Source organism: Lissotriton vulgaris, chromosome 11 (genome assembly GCF_964263255.1).
Source record: "Lissotriton vulgaris chromosome 11, aLisVul1.2, whole genome shotgun sequence".
Taxonomy (NCBI): Eukaryota; Metazoa; Chordata; class Amphibia; order Caudata; family Salamandridae; genus Lissotriton; species Lissotriton vulgaris.
In genome coordinates this window covers 483,053,470-483,072,570 of record NC_141699.1, presented here as the reverse complement: position 1 = coordinate 483,072,570, position 19,101 = coordinate 483,053,470, and the positions used below count along the sequence as shown (strand labels likewise).

Sequence of the window (19,101 nt, the reverse complement as noted above, 5' to 3'; positions counted from 1 at the left end):
AACATTGAAACAATTTCCACACCTAGGAAGTGTTTTAGAGAGCAGGTGGCTCGGAAGGGTTTGTAGTCTGGACCTATCCTGCCTGATCTAGACAAGTTACGAAATGAGTAATTTTTTTTTATGAAGCGTGTCTTGTTTAGGCTTTTGGACTCTTTCTTAGTACACTTAAGGGCCCGTTACCATCACCGTCATATAGGGAAAAGAGGGTAGAAATGCGCAGTGATTGATTACCGCTCATCTGTGCCCTGTCACTCACTTTGAGTGATGCTTGTTGCTATTTTTATTAATTGTATGAAAGCATTCAAAATAAGTGGGGGATACAGGGCACTGCTGGTACGTGCCCCGTCCTGCTGTTACTTTAATTTTTAGGTCTCGGCCTGACGTGAGCAGCGTATGGCTCGTATACGACAACAGTGACATCATACTCATGCAGCTGCGATGGCCGAGTGGTTAAGGTGTTGGACGCGAAATCCAATGGGGTTTCCCTGCGCAGGTTCGAATCCTGCTTGCAGCGTAGTGTGATTTTGCATGAACACCATTTGGTTTAGTTAAGTAAATGTTCACTTCTCGTTACGCAATCCTCATCAAGTCACAGAGTTAAATGGAAAAAACTCAAACTAGATGTAAACATTGAGACAATTTCCACACCCAGGAAGTGTATTAGAGAGCTGGTGGCTCGGAAGGGTTTGTAGTCTGGACCTGTCCTGCCTGATCTAGACAAGTCATGAAAAGAGTACTTTTTTTTATGAAGCATGTCTTGTTTAGGCTTTTGGACTCTTTCTTAGTACACTTAAGGGCCCGTTACCACCGCCGTAATATAGGGAAAAGTGGGTAGAAACATGCAGTGATTGATTACCACTCATCTGTGCCCTTTCACTCACTTTGAGTGATGCATGTTGCTATTTTTATTAATTGTATGAAAGCATGCAAAATAAGTGAGGACAACAGGGCACTGCTGGTACGTGCCCCGTCCTTCCGTTACTTTATTTTTTATGTCTCGGCCTGACGTGAGTAGTGCATGGCTCGTATACGACAACTGTGACATCATACTCACGCAGCTGCGATGGCCGAGTGGTTAAGGCGTTAGACTTGAAATCCAATGGGGATTCCCCGCGTAGGTTCGAATTCTGCTTGCAGCGTCATGAGATTTTGCATGAACACCATTTGGTTTAGTTAAGTAAATGTTTACTTCTTGTTACGCAATCCTCATCAAGTCACAGAGTTAAACGGAAAAAACTCAAACCAGATGTAAACATTGAGACAATTTCCACCCCCAGGAAGTGTTTTAGAGAGCAGGTGCCTCGGAAGGGTTCGTAGTCTGGACCTGTCCTGCATGATCTAGACAAGTCACGAAAAGAGTAATTAATTTTTTTTATGAAGCGTGTCTTGTTTAGGCTTTTGGACTCTTTCTTAGTACACTTAAGGGCCCGTTACCACCGCCGTAATATAGGGAAAAGAGGGTAGAAATGCGCAATGATTGATTACCACTCATCTGTGCCCTTTCACTCACTTTGAGTGATGCATGTTGCTATTTTTATTAATTGTATGAAAGCATGCAAAATAAGTGAGGACAACAGGGCACTGCTGGTACCTGCCCCGTCCTTCTGTTACTTTATTTTTTGGTCTCGGCCTGACATGAGCAGAGCATGGCTCGTATATGACAACAGTGACATCATACTCACGCAGCTGCGATGGCCGAGTGGTTAAGGCGTTGGACTTGAAATCCAATGGGGTTTTCCCGCGTAGGTTTGAATCCTGCTTGCAGCGGCATAAGAATTTGCATGAACACCATTTGGTTTAGTTAAGTAAATGTTCACTTCTCATTACGCAATCCTCATCAAGTCACAGAGTTAAACTGCAAAAACTCAAACTAGATGTAAAGATTGAGACAATTTCCACACTCAGGAAGTGTTTTAGAGAGCAGGTGGCTCGGAAGGGTTCGTAGTCTGGACCTGTCCTGCCTGATCTAGACAAGTCATGAAAAGAGTACTTTTTTTTTATGAAGCGTGTCTTGTTTAAGCTTTTGGACTCTTTCTGAGTACACTTAAGGGCCCGTTGCCACTGCCGTAATATAGGGAAACGAGGATAGAAATGTGCAGTGATTGATTACCGCTCATCGGTGCCCTGTCACTCACTTTGAGTGATGCGTATTGCTATTTTTATTAATTGTATGAAAGAATGCAAAATAAGCTAGGACAACAGGGCACTGCTGGTACGTGCCCCGTCCTTCTGTTACTTTATTTTTTATGTCTCGGCTTGACGTGAGTAGTGCATGGCTCGTATACGACAACTGTGACATCATACTCACGCAGCAGCGATGGCCGAGTGGTTAAGGCGTTGGACTTGAAATCCAATGGGGTTTCCCCGCGTAGGTTTGAATCCTGCTTGCAGCGTCAAGAGATTTTGCATGAACACCATTTGGTTTAGTTAAGTAAATGTTCACTTCTTGTTACGCAATCCTCATCAAGTCACAGAGTTAAACGGCAAAAACTCAAACTAGATGTAAACATTGAGACAATTTCCACACCCAGGAAGTATTTTAGAGAGCAGGTGCCTCGGAAGGGTTCGTAGTCTGGACCTGTCCTGCATGATCTAGACAAGTCACGAAAAGAGTAATTAATTTGTTTTATGAAGCGTGTCTTGTTTAGGCTTTTGGACTCTTTCTTAGTACACTTAAGGGCCCGTTACCACCGCCGTAATATAGGGAAAACAGGGTAGAAATGCGCAATGATTGATTACCACTCATCCGTGCCCTTTCACTCGCTTTGAGTGATGCATGTTGCTATTTTTATTAATTGTATGAAAGCATGCAAAATAAGTGAGGACAACAGGGCACTGCTGGTACGTGCCCCGTCCTCCTGTTACTTTATTTTTTGGTCTCGGCCTGACTTGAGCAGAGCATGGCTCGTATACGACAACAGTGACATCATACTCATGCAGCTGCGATGGCCGAGTGGTTAAGGGGTTGGACTCGAAATCCAATGGTGTTTCCCTGCGCAGGTTCGAATCCTGCTTGCAGCGTAGTGTGATTTTGCATGAACACCATTTGGTTTAGTTAAGGAAATGTTCACTTCTCGTTACGCAATCCTCATCAAGTCACAAAGTTAAATGGCAAAAACTCAAACTAGATGTAAACATTGAAACAATATCCACACCTAGGAAGTGTTTTAGAGAGCAGGTGGCTCGGAAGGGTTTGTAGTCTGGACCTATCCTGCCTGATCTAGACAAGTTACAAAATGAGTAATTTTTTTTTATGAAGCGTGTCTTGTTTAAGCTTTTGGACTCTTTCGGAGTACACTTAAGGGCCCGTTGCCACCGCCGTAATATAGGGAAACGAGGATAGAAATGTGCAGTGATTATTTACCGCTCATCGGTGCCCTGTCACTCACTTTGAGTGATGCGTATTGCTATTTTTATTAATTGTATGAAAGCATGCAAAATAAGTGAGGACAACAGGGCACTGCTGGTACGTGCCCCGTCCTTCTGTTACTTTATTTTTTATGTCTCGGACTGACGTGAGTAGTGCATGGCTCGTATACGACAACTGTGACATCATACTCACGCAGCTGCGATGGCCGAGTGGTTAAGGCGTTGGACTTGAAATCCAATGGGGTTTCCCCGCGTAGTTTCGAATACTGCTTGCAGTGGCATGAGATTTTGCATGAACACCATTTGGTTAAGTTAGGTAAATGTTCACTTCTCATTACGCAATCCTCATCAAGTCACAGAGTTAAACTGCAAAAACTCAAACTAGATGTAAACATTGAGACAATTTCCACACCCAGGAAGTGTTTTAGAGAGCAGGTGGCTCGGAAGGGTTCGTAGTCTGGACCTGTCCTGCCTGATCTAGACAAGTCATGAAAAGAGTACTTTTTTTTATGAAGCGTGTCTTGTTTAAGCTTTTGGACTCTTTCTGAGTACACTTAAGGGCCCGTTGCCACCGCCGTAATATAGGGAAACGAGGATAGAAATGTGCAGTGATTGATTACCGCTAATCGGTGCCCTGTCACTCACTTTGAGTGATGCGTATTGCTATTTTTATTAATTGTATGAAAGCATGCAAAATAAGTGAGGACAACAGGGCACTGCTGGTACGTGCCCCGTCCTTCTGTTACTTTATTTTTTATGTCTCGGCCTGACATGAGTAGTGCATGGCTCGTATACGACAACTGTGACATCATACTCACGCAGCTGCGATGGCCGAGTGGTTAAGGCGTTGGACTTGAAATCCAATGGGGTTCCCACGCGTAGGTTCGAATCCTGCTTGCAGCGGCATGAGATTTTGCATGAACACCATTTGGTTTAGTTAAGTAAATGTTCACTTCTCATTACGCAATCCTCATCAAGTCACAGAGTTAAACTGCAAAAACTCAAACTAGATGTAAACATTGAGACAATTTCCACACTCAGGAAGTGTTTTAGAGAGCAGGTGGCTCAGAAGGGTTCGTAGTCTGGACCTGTCCTGCCTGATCTAGACAAGTCATGAAAAGAGTACTTTTTTTTTATGAAGCGTGTCTTGTTTAAGCTTTTGGACTCTTTCTGAGTACACTTAAGGGCCCGTTGCCACCGCCGTAATATAGGGAAACGAGGATAGAAATGTGCAGTGATTGATTACCGCTCATCGGTGCCCTGTCACTCACTTTGAGTGATGCGTATTGCTATTTTTATTAATTGTATGAAAGAATGCAAAATAAGTGAGGACAACAGGGCACTGCTGGTACGTGCCCCGTCCTTCTGTTACTTTATTTTTTATGTCTCGGCCTGACGTGAGTAGTGCATGGCTCGTATACGACAACTGTGACATCATACTCACGCAGCTGCGATGGCCGAGTGGTTAAGGCGTTGGACTTGAAATCCAATGGGGTTTCCCCGCGTAGGTTCGAATCCTGCTTGCAGCGTCATTGAGATTTTGCATGAACACCATTTGGTTTAGTTAAGTAAATGTTCACTTCTTGTTACGCAATCCTCATCAAGTCACAGAGTTAAACGGCAAAAACTCAAACTAGATATAAAAATTGAGACAATTTCCACACCCAGGAAGTATTTTAGAGAGCAGGTGCCTCGGAAGGGTTCGTAGTCTGGACCTGTCCTGCATGATCTAGACAAGTCACGAAAAGAGTAATAATTTTTTTCATGAAGCGTGTCTTGTTTAGGCTTTTGGACTCTTTCTTAGTACACTTAAGGGCCCGTTACCATCACCGTAATATAGGGAAAAGAGGGTAGAAATGCGCAGTGATTGATTACCGCTCATCTGTGCCCTGTCACTCACTTTGAGTGATGCTTGTTGCTATTTTTATTAATTGTATGAAAGCATTCAAAATAAGTGGGGGATACAGGGCACTGCTGGTACGTGCCCCGTCCTGCTGTTACTTTAATTTTTAGGTCTCGGCCTGACGTGAGCAGCGTATGGCTCGTATACGACAACAGTGACATCATACTCATGCAGCTGCGATGGCCGAGTGGTTAAGGTGTTGGACGCGAAATCCAATGGGGTTTCCCTGCGCAGGTTCGAATCCTGCTTGCAGCGTAGTGTGATTTTGCATGAACACCATTTGGTTTAGTTAAGTAAATGTTCACTTCTCGTTACGCAATCCTCATCAAGTCACAGAGTTAAATGGAAAAAACTCAAACTAGATGTAAACATTGAGACAATTTCCACACCCAGGAAGTGTTTTAGAGAGCTGGTGGCTCGGAAGGGTTTGTAGTCTGGACCTGTCCTGCCTGATCTAGACAAGTCATGAAAAGAGTACTTTTTTTTATGAAGCATGTCTTGTTTAGGCTTTTGGACTCTTTCTTAGTACACTTAAGGGCCCGTTACCACCGCCGTAATATAGGGAAAAGTGGGTAGAAACATGCAGTGATTGATTACCACTCATCTGTGCCCTTTCACTCACTTTGAGTGATGCATGTTGCTATTTTTATTAATTGTATGAAAGCATGCAAAATAAGTGAGGACAACAGGGCACTGCTGGTACGTGCCCCGTCCTTCCGTTACTTTATTTTTTATGTCTCGGCCTGACGTGAGTAGTGCATGGCTCGTATACGACAACTGTGACATCATACTCACGCAGCTGCGATGGCCGAGTGGTTAAGGCGTTGGACTTGAAATCCAATGGGGTTTCCCCGCGTAGGTTCGAATTCTGCTTGCAGCGTCATGAGATTTTGCATGAACACCATTTGGTTTAGTTAAGTAAATGTTTACTTCTTGTTACGCAATCCTCATCAAGTCACAGAGTTAAACGGAAAAAACTCTAACCAGATGTAAACATTGAGACAATTTCCACCCCCAGGAAGTGTTTTAGAGAGCAGGTGCCTCGGAAGGGTTCGTAGTCTGGACCTGTCCTGCATGATCTAGACAAGTCACGAAAAGAGTAATTAATTTTTTTTATGAAGCGTGTCTTGTTTAGGCTTTTGGACTCTTTCTTATTACACTTAAGGGCCCGTTACCACCGCCGTAATATAGGGAAAAGAGGGTAGAAATGCGCAATGATTGATTACCACTCATCTGTGCCCTTTCACTCAATTTGAGTGATGCATGTTGCTATTTTTATTAATTGTATGAAAGCATGCAAAATAAGTGAGGACAACAGGGCACTGCTGGTACGTGCCCCGTCCTTCTGTTACTTTATTTTTTGGTCTCGGCCTGACATGAGCAGAGCATGGCTCGTATATGACAACAGTGACATCATACTCACGCAGCTGCGATGGCCGAGTGGTTAAGGCGTTGGAGTTGAAATCCAATGGGGTTTTCCCGCGTAGGTTTGAATCCTGCTTGCAGCGGCATGAGATTTTGCATGAACACCATTTGGTTTAGTTAAGTAAATGTTCACTTCTCATTACGCAATCCTCATCAAGTCACAGAGTTAAACTGCAAAAACTCAAACTAGATGTAAACATTGAGACAATTTCCACACTCAGGAAGTGTTTTAGAGAGCAGGTGGCTCGGAAGGGTTCGTAGTCTGGACCTGTCCTGCCTGATCTAGACAAGTCATGAAAAGAGTACTTTTTTTTTATGAAGCGTGTCTTGTTTAAGCTTTTGGACTCTTTGTGAGTACACTTAAGGGCCCGTTGCCACCGCCGTAATATAGGGAAACGAGGATAGAAATGTGCAGTGATTGATTACCGCTCATCGGTGCCCTGTCACTCACTTTGAGTGATGCGTATTGCTATTTTTATTAATTGTATGAAAGAATGCAAAATAAGCGAGGACAACAGGGCACTGCTGGTACGTGCCCCGTCCTTCTGTTACTTTATTTTTTATGTCTCGGCTTGACGTGAGTAGTGCATGGCTCGTATACGACAACTGTGACATCATACTCACGCAGCTGTGATGGCCGAGTGGTTAAGGCGTTGGACTTGAAATCCAATGGGGTTTCCCCGCGTAGGTTTGAATCCTGCTTGCAGCGTCATGAGATTTTGCATGAACACCATTTGGTTTAGTTAAGTAAATGTTCACTTCTTGTTACGCAATCCTCATCAAGTCACAGAGTTAAACGGCAAAAGCTCAAACTAGATATAAACATTGAGACAATTTCCACACCCAGGAAGTATTTTAGAGAGCAGGTGCCTCGGAAGGGTTCGTAGTCTGGACCTGTCCTGCATGATCTAGACAAGTCACGAAAAGAGTAATTATTTTTTTTATGAAGCGTGTCTTGTTTAGGCTTTTGGACTCTTTCTTAGTACACTTAAGCGCCCGTTACCATCACCGTAATATAGGGAAAAGAGGGTAGAAATGCGCAGTGATTGATTACCGCTCATCTGTGCCCTGTCACTCACTTTGAGTGATGCTTGTTGCTATTTTTATTAATTGTATGAAAGCATTCAAAATAAGTGGGGGATACAGGGCACTGCTGGTACGTGCCCCGTCCTGCTGTTACTTTAATTTTTAGGTCTCGGCCTGACGTGAGCAGCGTATGGCTCGTATACGACAACAGTGACATCATACTCATCCAGCTGCGATGGCCGAGTGGTTAAGGCGTTGGACTCGAAATCCAATGGGGTTTCCCTGCGCAGGTTCGAATCCTGCTTGCAGTGTAGTGTGATTTTGCATGAACACCATTTGGTTTAGTTAAGTAAATGTTCACTTCTCGTTACGCAATCCTCATCAAGTCACAGAGTTAAATGGAAAAAACTCAAACTAGATGTAAACATTGAGACAATTTCCACACCCAGGAAGTGTTTTAGAGAGCTGGTGGCTCGGAAGGGTTTGTAGTCTGGACCTGTCCTGCCTGATCTAGACAAGTCATGAAAAGAGTACTTTTTTTTATGAAGCATGTCTTGTTTAGGCTTTTGGACTATTTCTTAGTACACTTAAGGGCCCGTTACCACCGCCGTAATATAGGGAAAAGTGGGTAGAAACATGCAGTGATTGATTACCACTCATCTGTGCCCTTTCACTCACTTTGAGTGATGCATGTTGCTATTTTTATTAATTGTATGAAAGCATGCAAAATAAGTGAGGACAACATGGCACTGCTGGTACGTGCCCCGTCCTTCCGTTACTTTATTTTTTTGGTCTCGGCCTGACATGAGCAGAGCATGGCTCGTATACGACAACAGTGACATCATACTCATGCAGCTGCGATGGCCGAGTGGTTAAGGCGTTGGACTCGAAATCCAATGGGGTTTCCCTGCGCAGGTTCGAATCCTGCTTGCAGCGTAGTGTGATTTTGCATGAACACCATTTGGTTTAGTTAAGGAAATGTTCACTTCTCGTTACGCAATCCTCATCAAGTCACAAAGTTAAATGGCAAAAACTCAAACTAGATGTAAACATTGAAACAATTTCCACACCTAGGAAGTGTTTTAGAGAGCAGGTGGCTCGGAAGGGTTTGTAGTCTGGACCTATCCTGCCTGATCTAGACAAGTTACGAAATGAGTAATTTTTTTTATGAAGCGTGTCTTGTTTAAGCTTTTGGACTCTTTCTGAGTACACTTAAGGGCCCGTTGCCACCGCCGTAATATAGGGAAACGAGGATAGAAATGTGCAGTGATTGATTACCGCTCATCGGTGCCCTGTCACTCACTTTGAGTGAAGCGTATTGCTATTTTTATTAATTGTATGAAAGCATGCAAAATAAGTGAGGACAACAGAGCACTGCTGGTACGTGCCCCGTCCTTCTGTTACTTTATTTTTTATGTCTCGGCCTGACGTGAGTAGTGCATGGCTCGTATACGACAACTGTGACATCATACTCACGCAGCTGCGATGGCCGAGTGGTTAAGGCGTTGGACTTGAAATCCAATGGGTTTTCCCCGCGTAGGTTCGAATCCTGCTTGCAGCGGCATGAGATTTTGCATGAACACCATTTGGTTAAGTTAAGTAAATGTTCACTTCTCATTACGCAATCCTCATCAAGTCACAGAGTTAAACTGCAAAAACTCAAACTAGATGTAAACATTGAGACAATTTCCTCACCCAAGAAGTGTTTTAGAGAGCAGGTGGCTCGGAAGGGTTCGTAGTCTGGACCTGTCCTGCCTGATCTAGACAAGTCATGAAAAGAGTACTTTTTTTTATGAATCGTGTCTTGTTTAAGCTTTTGGACTCTTTCTGAGGACACTAAAGGGCTTGTTGCCACCGCCGTAATATAGGGAAACGAGGATAGAAATGTGCAGTGATTGATTACCGCTCATCGGTGCCCTGTCACTCACTTTGAGTGATGCGTATTGCTATTTTTATTAATTGTATGAAAGCATGCAAAATAAGTGAGGACAACAGGGCACTGCTGGTACGTGCCCCGTCCTTCCGTTACTTTATTTTTTATGTCTCGGCCTGACGTGAGTAGTGCATGGCTCGTATACGACAACTGTGACATCATACTCACGCAGCTGCGATGGCCGAGTGGTTAAGGCGTTGGACTTGAAATCCAATGGGGTTTCCCCGCGTAGGTTCGAATTCTGCTTGCAGCGTCATGAGATTTTGCATGAACACCATTTGGTTTAGTTAAGTAAATGTTTACTTCTTGTTACGCAATCCTCATCAAGTCACAGAGTTAAACGGAAAAAACTCAAACCAGATGTAAACATTGAGACAATTTCCACCCCCAGGAAGTGTTTTAGAGAGCAGGTGCCTCGGAAGGGTTCGTAGTCAGGACCTGTCCTGCATGATCTAGACAAGTCACGAAAAGAGTAATTAATTTTTTTTATGAAGCGTGTCTTGTTTAGGCTTTTGGACTCTTTCTTAGTACACTTAAGGGCCCGTTACCACCGCCGTAATATAGGGAAAAGAGGGTAGAAATGCGCAATGATTGATTACCACTCATCTGTGCCCTTTCACTCACTTTGAGTGATGCATGTTGCTATTTTTATTAATTGTATGAAAGCATGCAAAATAAGTGAGGACAACAGGGCACTGCTGGTACGTGCCCCGTCCTTCTGTTACTTTATTTTTTGGTCTCGGCCTGACATGAGCAGAGCATGGCTCGTATATGACAACAGTGACATCATACTCACGCAGCTGCGATGGCCGAGTGGTTAAGGCGTTGGACTTGAAATCCAATGGGGTTTTCCCGCGTAGGTTTGAATCCTGCTTGCAGCGGCATGAGATTTTGCATGAACACCATTTGGTTTAGTTAAGTAAATGTTCACTTCTCATTACGCAATCCTCATCAAGTCACAGAGTTAAACTGCAAAAACTCAAACTAGATGTAAACATTGAGACAATTTCCACACTCAGGAAGTGTTTTAGAGAGCAGGTGGCTCGGAAGGGTTCGTAGTCTGGACCTGTCCTGCCTGATCTAGACAAGTCATGAAAAGAGTACTTTTTTTTTATGAAGCGTGTCTTGTTTAAGCTTTTGGACTCTTTCTGAGTACACTTAAGGGCCCGTTGCCACCGCCGTAATATAGGGAAACGAGGATAGAAATGTGCAGTGATTGATTACCGCTCATCGGTGCCCTGTCACTCACTTTGAGTGATGCGTATTGCTATTTTTATTAATTGTATGAAAGAATGCAAAATAAGCGAGGACAACAGGGCACTGCTGGTACGTGCCCCGTCCTTCTGTTACTTTATTTTTTGTGTCTCGGCTTGACGTGAGTAGTGCATGGCTCGTATACGACAACTGTGACATCATACTCACGCAGCTGTGATGGCCGAGTGGTTAAGGCGTTGGACTTGAAATCCAATGGGGTTTCCCCGCGTAGGTTTGAATCCTGCTTGCAGCGTCATGAGATTTTGCATGAACACCATTTGGTTTAGTTAAGTAAATGTTCACTTCTTGTTACGCAATCCTCATCAAGTCACAGAGTTAAACGGCAAAAACTCAAACTAGATATAAACATTGAGACAATTTCCACACCCAGGAAGTATTTTAGAGAGCAGGTGCCTCGGAAGGGTTCGTAGTCTGGACCTGTCCTGCATGATCTAGACAAGTCACGAAAAGAGTAATTATTTTTTTTATGAAGCGTGTCTTGTTTAGGCTTTTGGACTCTTTCTTAGTACACTTAAGCGCCCGTTACCATCACCGTAATATAGGGAAAAGAGGGTAGAAATGCGCAGTGATTGATTACCGCTCATCTGTGCCCTGTCACACACTTTGAGTGATGCTTGTTGCTATTTTTATTAATTGTATGAAAGCATTCAAAATAAGTGGGGGATACAGGGCACTGCTGGTACGTGCCCCGTCCTGCTGTTACTTTAATTTTTAGGTCTCGGCCTGACGTGAGCAGCGTATGGCTCGTATACGACAACAGTGACATCATACTCATGCAGCTGCGATGACCGAGTGGTTAAGGCGTTGGACTCGAAATCCAATGGGGTTTCCCTGCGCAGGTTCGAATCCTGCTTGCAGCGTAGTGTGATTTTGCATGAACACCATTTGGTTTAGTTAAGTAAATGTTCACTTCTCGTTACGCAATCCTCATCAAGTCACAGAGTTAAATGGAAAAAACTCAAACTAGATGTAAACTTTGAGACAATTTCCACACCCAGGAAGTGTTTTAGAGAGCTGGTGGCTCGGAAGGGTTTGTAGTCTGGACCTGTCCTGCCTGATCTAGACAAGTCATGAAAAGAGTACTTTTTTTTATGAAGCATGTCTTGTTTAGGCTTTTGGACTATTTCTTAGTACACTTAAGGGCCCGTTACCACCGCCGTAATATAGGGAAAAGTGGGTAGAAACATGCAGTGATTGATTACCACTCATCTGTGCCCTTTCACTCACTTTGAGTGATGCATGTTGCTATTTTTATTAATTGTATGAAAGCATGCAAAATAAGTGAGGACAACATGGCACTGCTGGTACGTGCCCCGTCCTTCCGTTACTTTATTTTTTTGGTCTCGGCCTGACATGAGCAGAGCATGGCTCGTATACGACAACAGTGACATCATACTCATGCAGCTGCGATGGCCGAGTGGTTAAGGCGTTGGACTCGAAATCCAATGGGGTTTCCCTGCGCAGGTTCGAATCCTGCTTGCAGCGTAGTGTGATTTTGCATGAACACCATTTGGTTTAGTTAAGGAAATGTTCACTTCTCGTTACGCAATACTCATCAAGTCACAAAGTTAAATGGCAAAAACTCAAACTAGATGTAAACATTGAAACAATTTCCACACCTAGGAAGTGTTTTAGAGAGCAGGTGGCTCGGAAGGGTTTGTAGTCTGGACCTATCCTGCCTGATCTAGACAAGTTACGAAATGAGTAATTTTTTTTATGAAGCGTGTCTTGTTTAAGCTTTTGGACTCTTTCTGAGTACACTGAAGGGCCCGTTGCCACCGCCGTAATATAGGGAAACGAGGATAGAAATGTGCAGTGATTGATTACCGCTCATCGGTGCCCTGTCACTCACTTTGAGTGATGCGTATTGCTATTTTTATTAATTGTATGAAAGCATGCAAAATAAGTGAGGACAACAGGGCACTGCTGGTACGTGCCCCGTCCTTCTGTTACTTTATTTTTTATGTCTCGGACTGACGTGAGTAGTGCATTGCTCGTATACGACAACTGTGACATCATGCTCACGCAGCTGCGATGGCTGAGTGGTTAAGGCATTGGACTTGAAATCCAATGGGGTTTCCCCGCGTAGTTTCGAATCCTGCGTGCAGCGGCATGAGATTTTGCATGAACACCATTTGGTTAAGTTAAGTAAATGTTCACTTCTCATTACGCAATCCTCATCAAGTCACAGAGTTAAACTGCAAAATCTCAAACTAGATGTAAACATTGAGACAATTTCCACACCCAGGAAGTGTTTTAGAGAGCAGGTGGCTCGGAAGGGTTCGTAGTCTGGACCTGTCCTGCCTGATCTAGACAAGTCATGAAAAGAGTACTTTTTTTATGAAGCGTGTCTTGTTTAAGCTTTTTGACTCTTTCTGAGTACACTTAAGGGCCCGTTGCCACCGCCGTAATATAGGGAAACGAGGATAGAAATGTGCAGTGATTGATTACCGCTCATCGGTGCCCTGTCACTCACTTTGAGTGATGCGTATTGCTATTTTTATTAATTGTATGAAAGCATGCAAAATAAGTGAGGACAACAGAGCACTGCTGGTACGTGCCCCGTCCTTCTGTTACTTTATTTTTTATGTCTCGGCCTGACGTGAGTAGTGCATGGCTCGTATACGACAACTGTGACATCATACTCACGCAGCTGCGATGGCCGAGTGGTTAAGGCGTTGGACTTGAAATCCAATGGGGTTTCCCCGCGTAGGTTCGAATCCTGCTTGCAGCGGCATGAGATTTTGCATGAACACCATTTGGTTAAGTTAAGTAAATGTTCACTTCTCATTACGCAATCCTCATCAAGTCACAGAGTTAAACTGCAAAAACTCAAACTAGATGTAAACATTGAGACAATTTCCACACCCAAGAAGTGTTTTAGAGAGCAGGTGGCTCGGAAGGGTTCGTAGTCTGGACCTGTCCTGCCTGATCTAGACAAGTCATGAAAAGAGTACTTTTTTTTATGAAGCGTGTCTTGTTTAAGCTTTTGGACTCTTTCTGAGGACACTAAAGGGCTTGTTGCCACCGCCGTAATATAGGGAAACGAGGATAGAAATGTGCAGTGATTGATTACCGCTCATCGGTGCCCTGTCACTCACTTTGAGTGATGCGTATTGCTATTTTTATTAATTGTATGAAAGCATGCAAAATAAGTGAGGACAACAGGGCACTGCTGGTACGTGCCCCGTCCTTCCGTTACTTTATTTTTTATGTCTCGGCCTGACGTGAGTAGTGCATGGCTCGTATACGACAACTGTGACATCATACTCACGCAGCTGCGATGGCCGAGTGGTTAAGGCGTTGGACTTGAAATCCAATGGGGTTTCCCCGCGTAGGTTCGAATTCTGCTTGCAGTGTCATGAGATTTTGCATGAACACCATTTGGTTTAGTTAAGTAAATGTTTACTTCTTGTTACGCAATCCTCATCAAGTCACAGAGTTAAACGGAAAAAACTCAAACCAGATGTAAACATTGAGACAATTTCCACCCCCAGGAAGTGTTTTAGAGAGCAGGTGCCTCGGAAGGGTTCGTAGTCTGGACCTGTCCTGCATGATCTAGACAAGTCACGAAAAGAGTAATTAATTTTTTTTATGAAGCGTGTCTTGTTTAGGCTTTTGGACTCTTTCTTAGTACACTTAAGGGCCCGTTACCACCGCCGTAATATAGGGAAAAGAGGGTAGAAATGCGCAATGATTGATTACCACTCATCTGTGCCCTTTCACTCACTTTGAGTGATGCATGTTGCTATTTTTATTAATTGTATGAAAGCATGCAAAATAAGTGAGGACAACAGGGCACTGCTGGTACGTGCCCCGTCCTTCTGTTACTTTATTTTTTGGTCTCGGCCTGACATGAGCAGAGCATGGCTCGTATATGACAACAGTGACATCATACTCACGCAGCTGCGATGGCCGAGTGGTTAAGGCGTTGGACTTGAAATCCAATGGGGTTTTCCCGCGTAGGTTTGAATCCTGCTTGCAGCGGCATGAGATTTTGCATGAACACCATGTGGTTTAGTTAAGTAAATGTTCACTTCTCATTACGCAATCCTCAATAAGTCACAGAGTTAAACTGCAAAAACTCAAACTAGATGTAAACATTGAGACAATTTCCACACTCAGGAAGTGTTTTAGAGAGCAGGTGGCTCGGAAGGGTTCGTAGTCTGGACCTGTCCTGCCTGATCTAGACAAGTCATGAAAAGAGTACTTTTTTTTTATGAAGCGTGTCTTGTTTAAGCTTTTGGACTCTTTCTGAGTACACTTAAGGGCCCGTTGCCACCGCCGTAATATAGGGAAACGAGGATAGAAATGTGCAGTGATTGATTACCGCTCATCGGTGCCCTGTCACTCACTTTGAGTGATGCGTATTGCTATTTTTATTAATTGTATGAAAGAATGCAAAATAAGCGAGGACAACAGGGCACTGCTGGTACGTGCCCCGTCCTTCTGTTACTTTATTTTTTATGTCTCGGACTGACGTGAGTAGTGCATTGCTCGTATACGACAACTGTGACATCATGCTCATGCAGCTGCGATGGCTGAGTGGTTAAGGCATTGGACTTGAAATCCAATGGGGTTTCCCCGCGTAGTTTCGAATCCTGCGTGCAGCGGCATGAGATTTTGCATGAACACCATTTGGTTAAGTTAAGTAAATGTGCCCTGTCACTCACTTTGAGTGATGCTTGTTGCTATTTTTATTAATTGTATAAAAGCATTCAAAATAAGTGGGGGATACAGGGCACTGCTGGTACGTGCCCCGTCCTGCTGTTACTTTAATTATTAGGTCTCGGCCTGACGTGAGCAGCGTATGGCTCGTATACGACAACAGTGACATCATACTCATGCAGCTGCGATGGCCGAGTGGTTAAGGCGTTGGACTCGAAATCCAATGGGGTTTCCCTGCGCAGGTTCGAATCCTGATTGCAGCGTAGTGTGATTTTGCATGAACACCATTTGGTTTAGTTAAGTAAATGTTCACTTCTCGTTACGCAATCCTCATCAAGTCACAGAGTTAAATGGAAAAAACTCAAACTAGATGTAAACATTGAGACAATTTCCACACCCAGGAAGTGTTTTAGAGAGCTGGTGGCTCGGAAGGGTTTGGAGTCTGGACCTGTCCTGCCTGATCTAGACAAGTCATGAAAAGAGTACTTTTTTTATGAAGCATGTCTTGTTTAGGCTTTTGGACTATTTCTTAGTACACTTAAGGGCCCGTTACCACCGCCGTAATATAGGGAAAAGTGGGTAGAAACATGCAGTGATTGATTACCACTCATCTGTGCCCTTTCACTCACTTTGAGTGATGCATGTTGCTATTTTTATTAATTGTATGAAAGCATGCAAAATAAGTGAGGACAACATGGCACTGCTGGTACGTGCCCCGTCCTTCCGTTACTTTATTTTTTTGGTCTCGGCCTGACATGAGCAGAGCATGGCTCGTATACGACAACAGTGACATCATACTCATGCAGCTGCGATGGCCGAGTGGTTAAGGCGTTGGACTCGAAATCCAATGGGGTTTCCCAGCGCAGGTTTGAATCCTGCTTGCAGCGTAGTGTGATTTTGCATGAACACCATTTGGTTTAGTTAAGGAAATATTCACTTCTCGTTACGCAATCCTCATCAAGTCACAAAGTTAAATGGCAAAAACTCAAACTAGATGTAAACATTGAAACAATTTCCACACCTAGGAAGTGTTTTAGAGAGCAGGTGGCTCGGAAGGGTTTGTAGTCTGGACCTATCCTGCCTGATCTAGACAAGTTACGAAACGAGTAATTTTTTTTATGAAGCGTGTCTTGTTTAAGCTTTTGGACTCTTTCTGAGTACACTTAAGGGCCCGTTGCCACCGCCGTAATATAGGGAAACGAGGATAGAAATGTGCAGTGATTGATTACCGCTCATCGGTGCCCTGTCACTCACTTTGAGTGATGCGTATTGCTATTTTTATTAATTGTATGAAAGCATGCAAAATAAGTGAGGACAACAGGGCACTGCTGGTACGTGCCCCGTCCTTCTGTTACTTTATTTTTTATGTCTCGGACTGACGTAAGTAGTGCATTGCTCGTATACGACAACTGTGACATCATGCTCATGCAGCTGCGATGGCTGAGTGGTTAAGGCATTGGACTTGAAATCCAATGGGGTTTCCCCGCGTAGTTTCGAATCCTGCGTGCAGCGGCATGAGATTTTGCATGAACACCATTTGGTTAAGTTAAGTAAATGTTCACTTCTCATTACGCAATCCTCATCAAGTCACAGAGTTAAACTGCAAAATCTCAAACTAGATGTAAACATTGAGACAATTTCCACACCCAGGAAGTGTTTTAGAGAGCAGGTGGCTCGGAAGGGTTCGTAGTCTGGACCTGTCCTGCCTGATCTAGACAAGTCATGAAAAGAGTACTTTTTTTTATGAAGCGTGTCTTGTTTAAGCTTTTTGACTCTTTCTGAGTACACTTAAGGGCCCGTTGCCACCGCCGTAATATAGGGAAACGAGGATAGAAATGTGCAGTGATTGATTACCGCTCATCGGTGCCCTGTCACTCACTTTGAGTGATGCGTATTGCTATTTTTATTAATTGTATGAAAGCATGCAAAATAAGTGAGGACAACAGAGCACTGCTGGTACGTGCCCCGTCCTTCTGTTACTTTATTTTTTATGTCTCGGCCTGACGTGAGTAGTGCATGGCTCGTATACGACAACTGTGACATCATACTCACGCAGCTGCGATGGCCGAGTGGTTAAGGCGTTGGACTTGACATCCAATGGGGTTTCCCCGCGTAGGTTCGAATCCTGCTTGCAGCGGCATGAGATTTTGCATGAACACCATTTGGTTAAGTTAAGTAAATGTTCACTTCTCATTACGCAATCCTCATCAAGTCACAGAGTTAAACTGCAAAAACTCAAACTAGATGTAAACATTGAGACAATTTCCACACCCAGGAAGTGTTTTAGAGAGCAGGTGGCTCGGAAGGGTTCGTAGTCTGGACCTGTCCTGCCTGATCTAGACAAGTCATGAAAAGAGTACTTTTTTTTATGAAGCGTGTCTTGTTTAAGCTTTTGGACTCTTTCTGAGGACACTAAAGGGCTTGTTGCCACCGCCGTAATATAGGGAAACGAGAATAGAAATGTGCAGTGATTGATCACCGCTCATCGGTGCCCTGTCACTCACTTTGAGTGATGCGTATTGCTATTTTTATTAATTGTATGAAAGCATGCAAAATAAGTGAGGACAACAGGGCACTGCTGGTACGTTCCCCGTCCTTCTGTTACTTTATTTTTTATGTCTCGGCCTGACGTGAGTAGTGCATGGCTCGTATACGACAACTGTGACATCATACTCACGCAGCTGCGATGGCCGAGTGGTTAAGGCGTTGGACTTGAAATCCAATGGGGTTTCCCCGCGTAGGTTCGAATCCTGCTTGCAGCGGCATGAGATTTTGCATGAACACCATTTGGTTAAGTTAAGTAAATGTTCACTTCTCATTACGCAATCCTCATCAAGTCACAGAGTTAAACTGCAAAAACTCAAACTAGATGTAAACATTGAGACAATTTCCACACCCAGGAAGTGTTTTAGAGAGCAGGTGGCTCGGAAGGGTTCGTAGTCTGGACCTGTCCTGCCTGATCTAGACAAGTCATGAAAAGAGTACTTTTTTTTATGAAGCGTGTCTTGTTTAAGCTTTTGGACTCTTTCTGAGGACACTAAAGGGCTTGTTGCCACCGCCGTAATATAGGGAAACGAGAATAGAAATGTGCAGTGATTGATCACCGCTCATCGGTGCCCTGTCACTCACTTTGAGTGATGCGTATTGCTATTTTTATTAATTGTATGAAAGCATGCAAAATAAGTGAGGACAACAGGGCACTGCTGGTACGTTCCCCGTCCTTCTGTTACTTTATTTTTTATGTCTCGGCCTGACGTGAGTAGTGCATGGCTCGTATACGACAACTGTGACATCATACTCACGCAGCTGCGATGGCCGAGTGGTTAAGGCGTTGGACTTGAAAACCAATGGGGTTTCCCCGCGTAGGTTCGAATCCTGCTTGCAGCGGCATGAGATTTTGCATGAACACCATTTGGTTAAGTTAAGTAAATGTTCACTTCTCATTACGCAATCCTCATCAAGTCACAGAGTTAAACTGCAAAAACTCAAACTAGATGTAAAC

The 19,101-nt window shown here is 43.8% G+C and overlaps 23 non-coding genes across 23 annotated transcripts; all 23 read left to right on the top strand.

Annotated features, from left to right (window-relative positions):
* Nucleotides 1–432: 432 nt before the first annotated feature.
* TRNAS-CGA (transfer RNA serine (anticodon CGA)) lies at nt 433–514 on the top strand. The gene has a single exon. It is a non-coding gene; the product is annotated as a tRNA-Ser (tRNA).
* A 1,171-nt stretch (nt 515–1,685) lies between these two features.
* TRNAS-UGA (transfer RNA serine (anticodon UGA)) lies at nt 1,686–1,767 on the top strand. The gene has a single exon. It is a non-coding gene; the product is annotated as a tRNA-Ser (tRNA).
* A 1,172-nt stretch (nt 1,768–2,939) lies between these two features.
* TRNAS-CGA (transfer RNA serine (anticodon CGA)) lies at nt 2,940–3,021 on the top strand. The gene has a single exon. It is a non-coding gene; the product is annotated as a tRNA-Ser (tRNA).
* A 1,169-nt stretch (nt 3,022–4,190) lies between these two features.
* TRNAS-UGA (transfer RNA serine (anticodon UGA)) lies at nt 4,191–4,272 on the top strand. Its single transcript has one exon. It is a non-coding gene; the product is annotated as a tRNA-Ser (tRNA).
* A 544-nt stretch (nt 4,273–4,816) lies between these two features.
* Nucleotides 4,817–4,898, top strand: TRNAS-UGA (transfer RNA serine (anticodon UGA)). Its single transcript has one exon. It is a non-coding gene; the product is annotated as a tRNA-Ser (tRNA).
* A 547-nt stretch (nt 4,899–5,445) lies between these two features.
* On the top strand, nt 5,446–5,527 carry TRNAS-CGA (transfer RNA serine (anticodon CGA)). The gene has a single exon. It is a non-coding gene; the product is annotated as a tRNA-Ser (tRNA).
* A 543-nt stretch (nt 5,528–6,070) lies between these two features.
* Nucleotides 6,071–6,152, top strand: TRNAS-UGA (transfer RNA serine (anticodon UGA)). The gene has a single exon. It is a non-coding gene; the product is annotated as a tRNA-Ser (tRNA).
* A 1,172-nt stretch (nt 6,153–7,324) lies between these two features.
* TRNAS-UGA (transfer RNA serine (anticodon UGA)) lies at nt 7,325–7,406 on the top strand. Its single transcript has one exon. It is a non-coding gene; the product is annotated as a tRNA-Ser (tRNA).
* A 546-nt stretch (nt 7,407–7,952) lies between these two features.
* Nucleotides 7,953–8,034, top strand: TRNAS-CGA (transfer RNA serine (anticodon CGA)). The gene has a single exon. It is a non-coding gene; the product is annotated as a tRNA-Ser (tRNA).
* Nucleotides 8,035–8,577: 543 nt separating this feature from the next.
* TRNAS-CGA (transfer RNA serine (anticodon CGA)) lies at nt 8,578–8,659 on the top strand. The gene has a single exon. It is a non-coding gene; the product is annotated as a tRNA-Ser (tRNA).
* Nucleotides 8,660–9,202: 543 nt separating this feature from the next.
* Nucleotides 9,203–9,284, top strand: TRNAS-UGA (transfer RNA serine (anticodon UGA)). Its single transcript has one exon. It is a non-coding gene; the product is annotated as a tRNA-Ser (tRNA).
* A 543-nt stretch (nt 9,285–9,827) lies between these two features.
* Nucleotides 9,828–9,909, top strand: TRNAS-UGA (transfer RNA serine (anticodon UGA)). The gene has a single exon. It is a non-coding gene; the product is annotated as a tRNA-Ser (tRNA).
* Nucleotides 9,910–10,455: 546 nt separating this feature from the next.
* Nucleotides 10,456–10,537, top strand: TRNAS-UGA (transfer RNA serine (anticodon UGA)). Its single transcript has one exon. It is a non-coding gene; the product is annotated as a tRNA-Ser (tRNA).
* A 544-nt stretch (nt 10,538–11,081) lies between these two features.
* On the top strand, nt 11,082–11,163 carry TRNAS-UGA (transfer RNA serine (anticodon UGA)). Its single transcript has one exon. It is a non-coding gene; the product is annotated as a tRNA-Ser (tRNA).
* Nucleotides 11,164–11,709: 546 nt separating this feature from the next.
* Nucleotides 11,710–11,791, top strand: TRNAS-CGA (transfer RNA serine (anticodon CGA)). Its single transcript has one exon. It is a non-coding gene; the product is annotated as a tRNA-Ser (tRNA).
* Nucleotides 11,792–12,334: 543 nt separating this feature from the next.
* On the top strand, nt 12,335–12,416 carry TRNAS-CGA (transfer RNA serine (anticodon CGA)). The gene has a single exon. It is a non-coding gene; the product is annotated as a tRNA-Ser (tRNA).
* Nucleotides 12,417–13,583: 1,167 nt separating this feature from the next.
* TRNAS-UGA (transfer RNA serine (anticodon UGA)) lies at nt 13,584–13,665 on the top strand. Its single transcript has one exon. It is a non-coding gene; the product is annotated as a tRNA-Ser (tRNA).
* A 1,171-nt stretch (nt 13,666–14,836) lies between these two features.
* TRNAS-UGA (transfer RNA serine (anticodon UGA)) lies at nt 14,837–14,918 on the top strand. The gene has a single exon. It is a non-coding gene; the product is annotated as a tRNA-Ser (tRNA).
* Nucleotides 14,919–15,780: 862 nt separating this feature from the next.
* TRNAS-CGA (transfer RNA serine (anticodon CGA)) lies at nt 15,781–15,862 on the top strand. The gene has a single exon. It is a non-coding gene; the product is annotated as a tRNA-Ser (tRNA).
* Nucleotides 15,863–16,404: 542 nt separating this feature from the next.
* TRNAS-CGA (transfer RNA serine (anticodon CGA)) lies at nt 16,405–16,486 on the top strand. Its single transcript has one exon. It is a non-coding gene; the product is annotated as a tRNA-Ser (tRNA).
* Nucleotides 16,487–17,654: 1,168 nt separating this feature from the next.
* Nucleotides 17,655–17,736, top strand: TRNAS-UGA (transfer RNA serine (anticodon UGA)). Its single transcript has one exon. It is a non-coding gene; the product is annotated as a tRNA-Ser (tRNA).
* A 543-nt stretch (nt 17,737–18,279) lies between these two features.
* Nucleotides 18,280–18,361, top strand: TRNAS-UGA (transfer RNA serine (anticodon UGA)). Its single transcript has one exon. It is a non-coding gene; the product is annotated as a tRNA-Ser (tRNA).
* Nucleotides 18,362–18,904: 543 nt separating this feature from the next.
* On the top strand, nt 18,905–18,986 carry TRNAS-UGA (transfer RNA serine (anticodon UGA)). The gene has a single exon. It is a non-coding gene; the product is annotated as a tRNA-Ser (tRNA).
* The last annotated feature ends 115 nt before the right edge of the window (nt 18,987–19,101 follow it).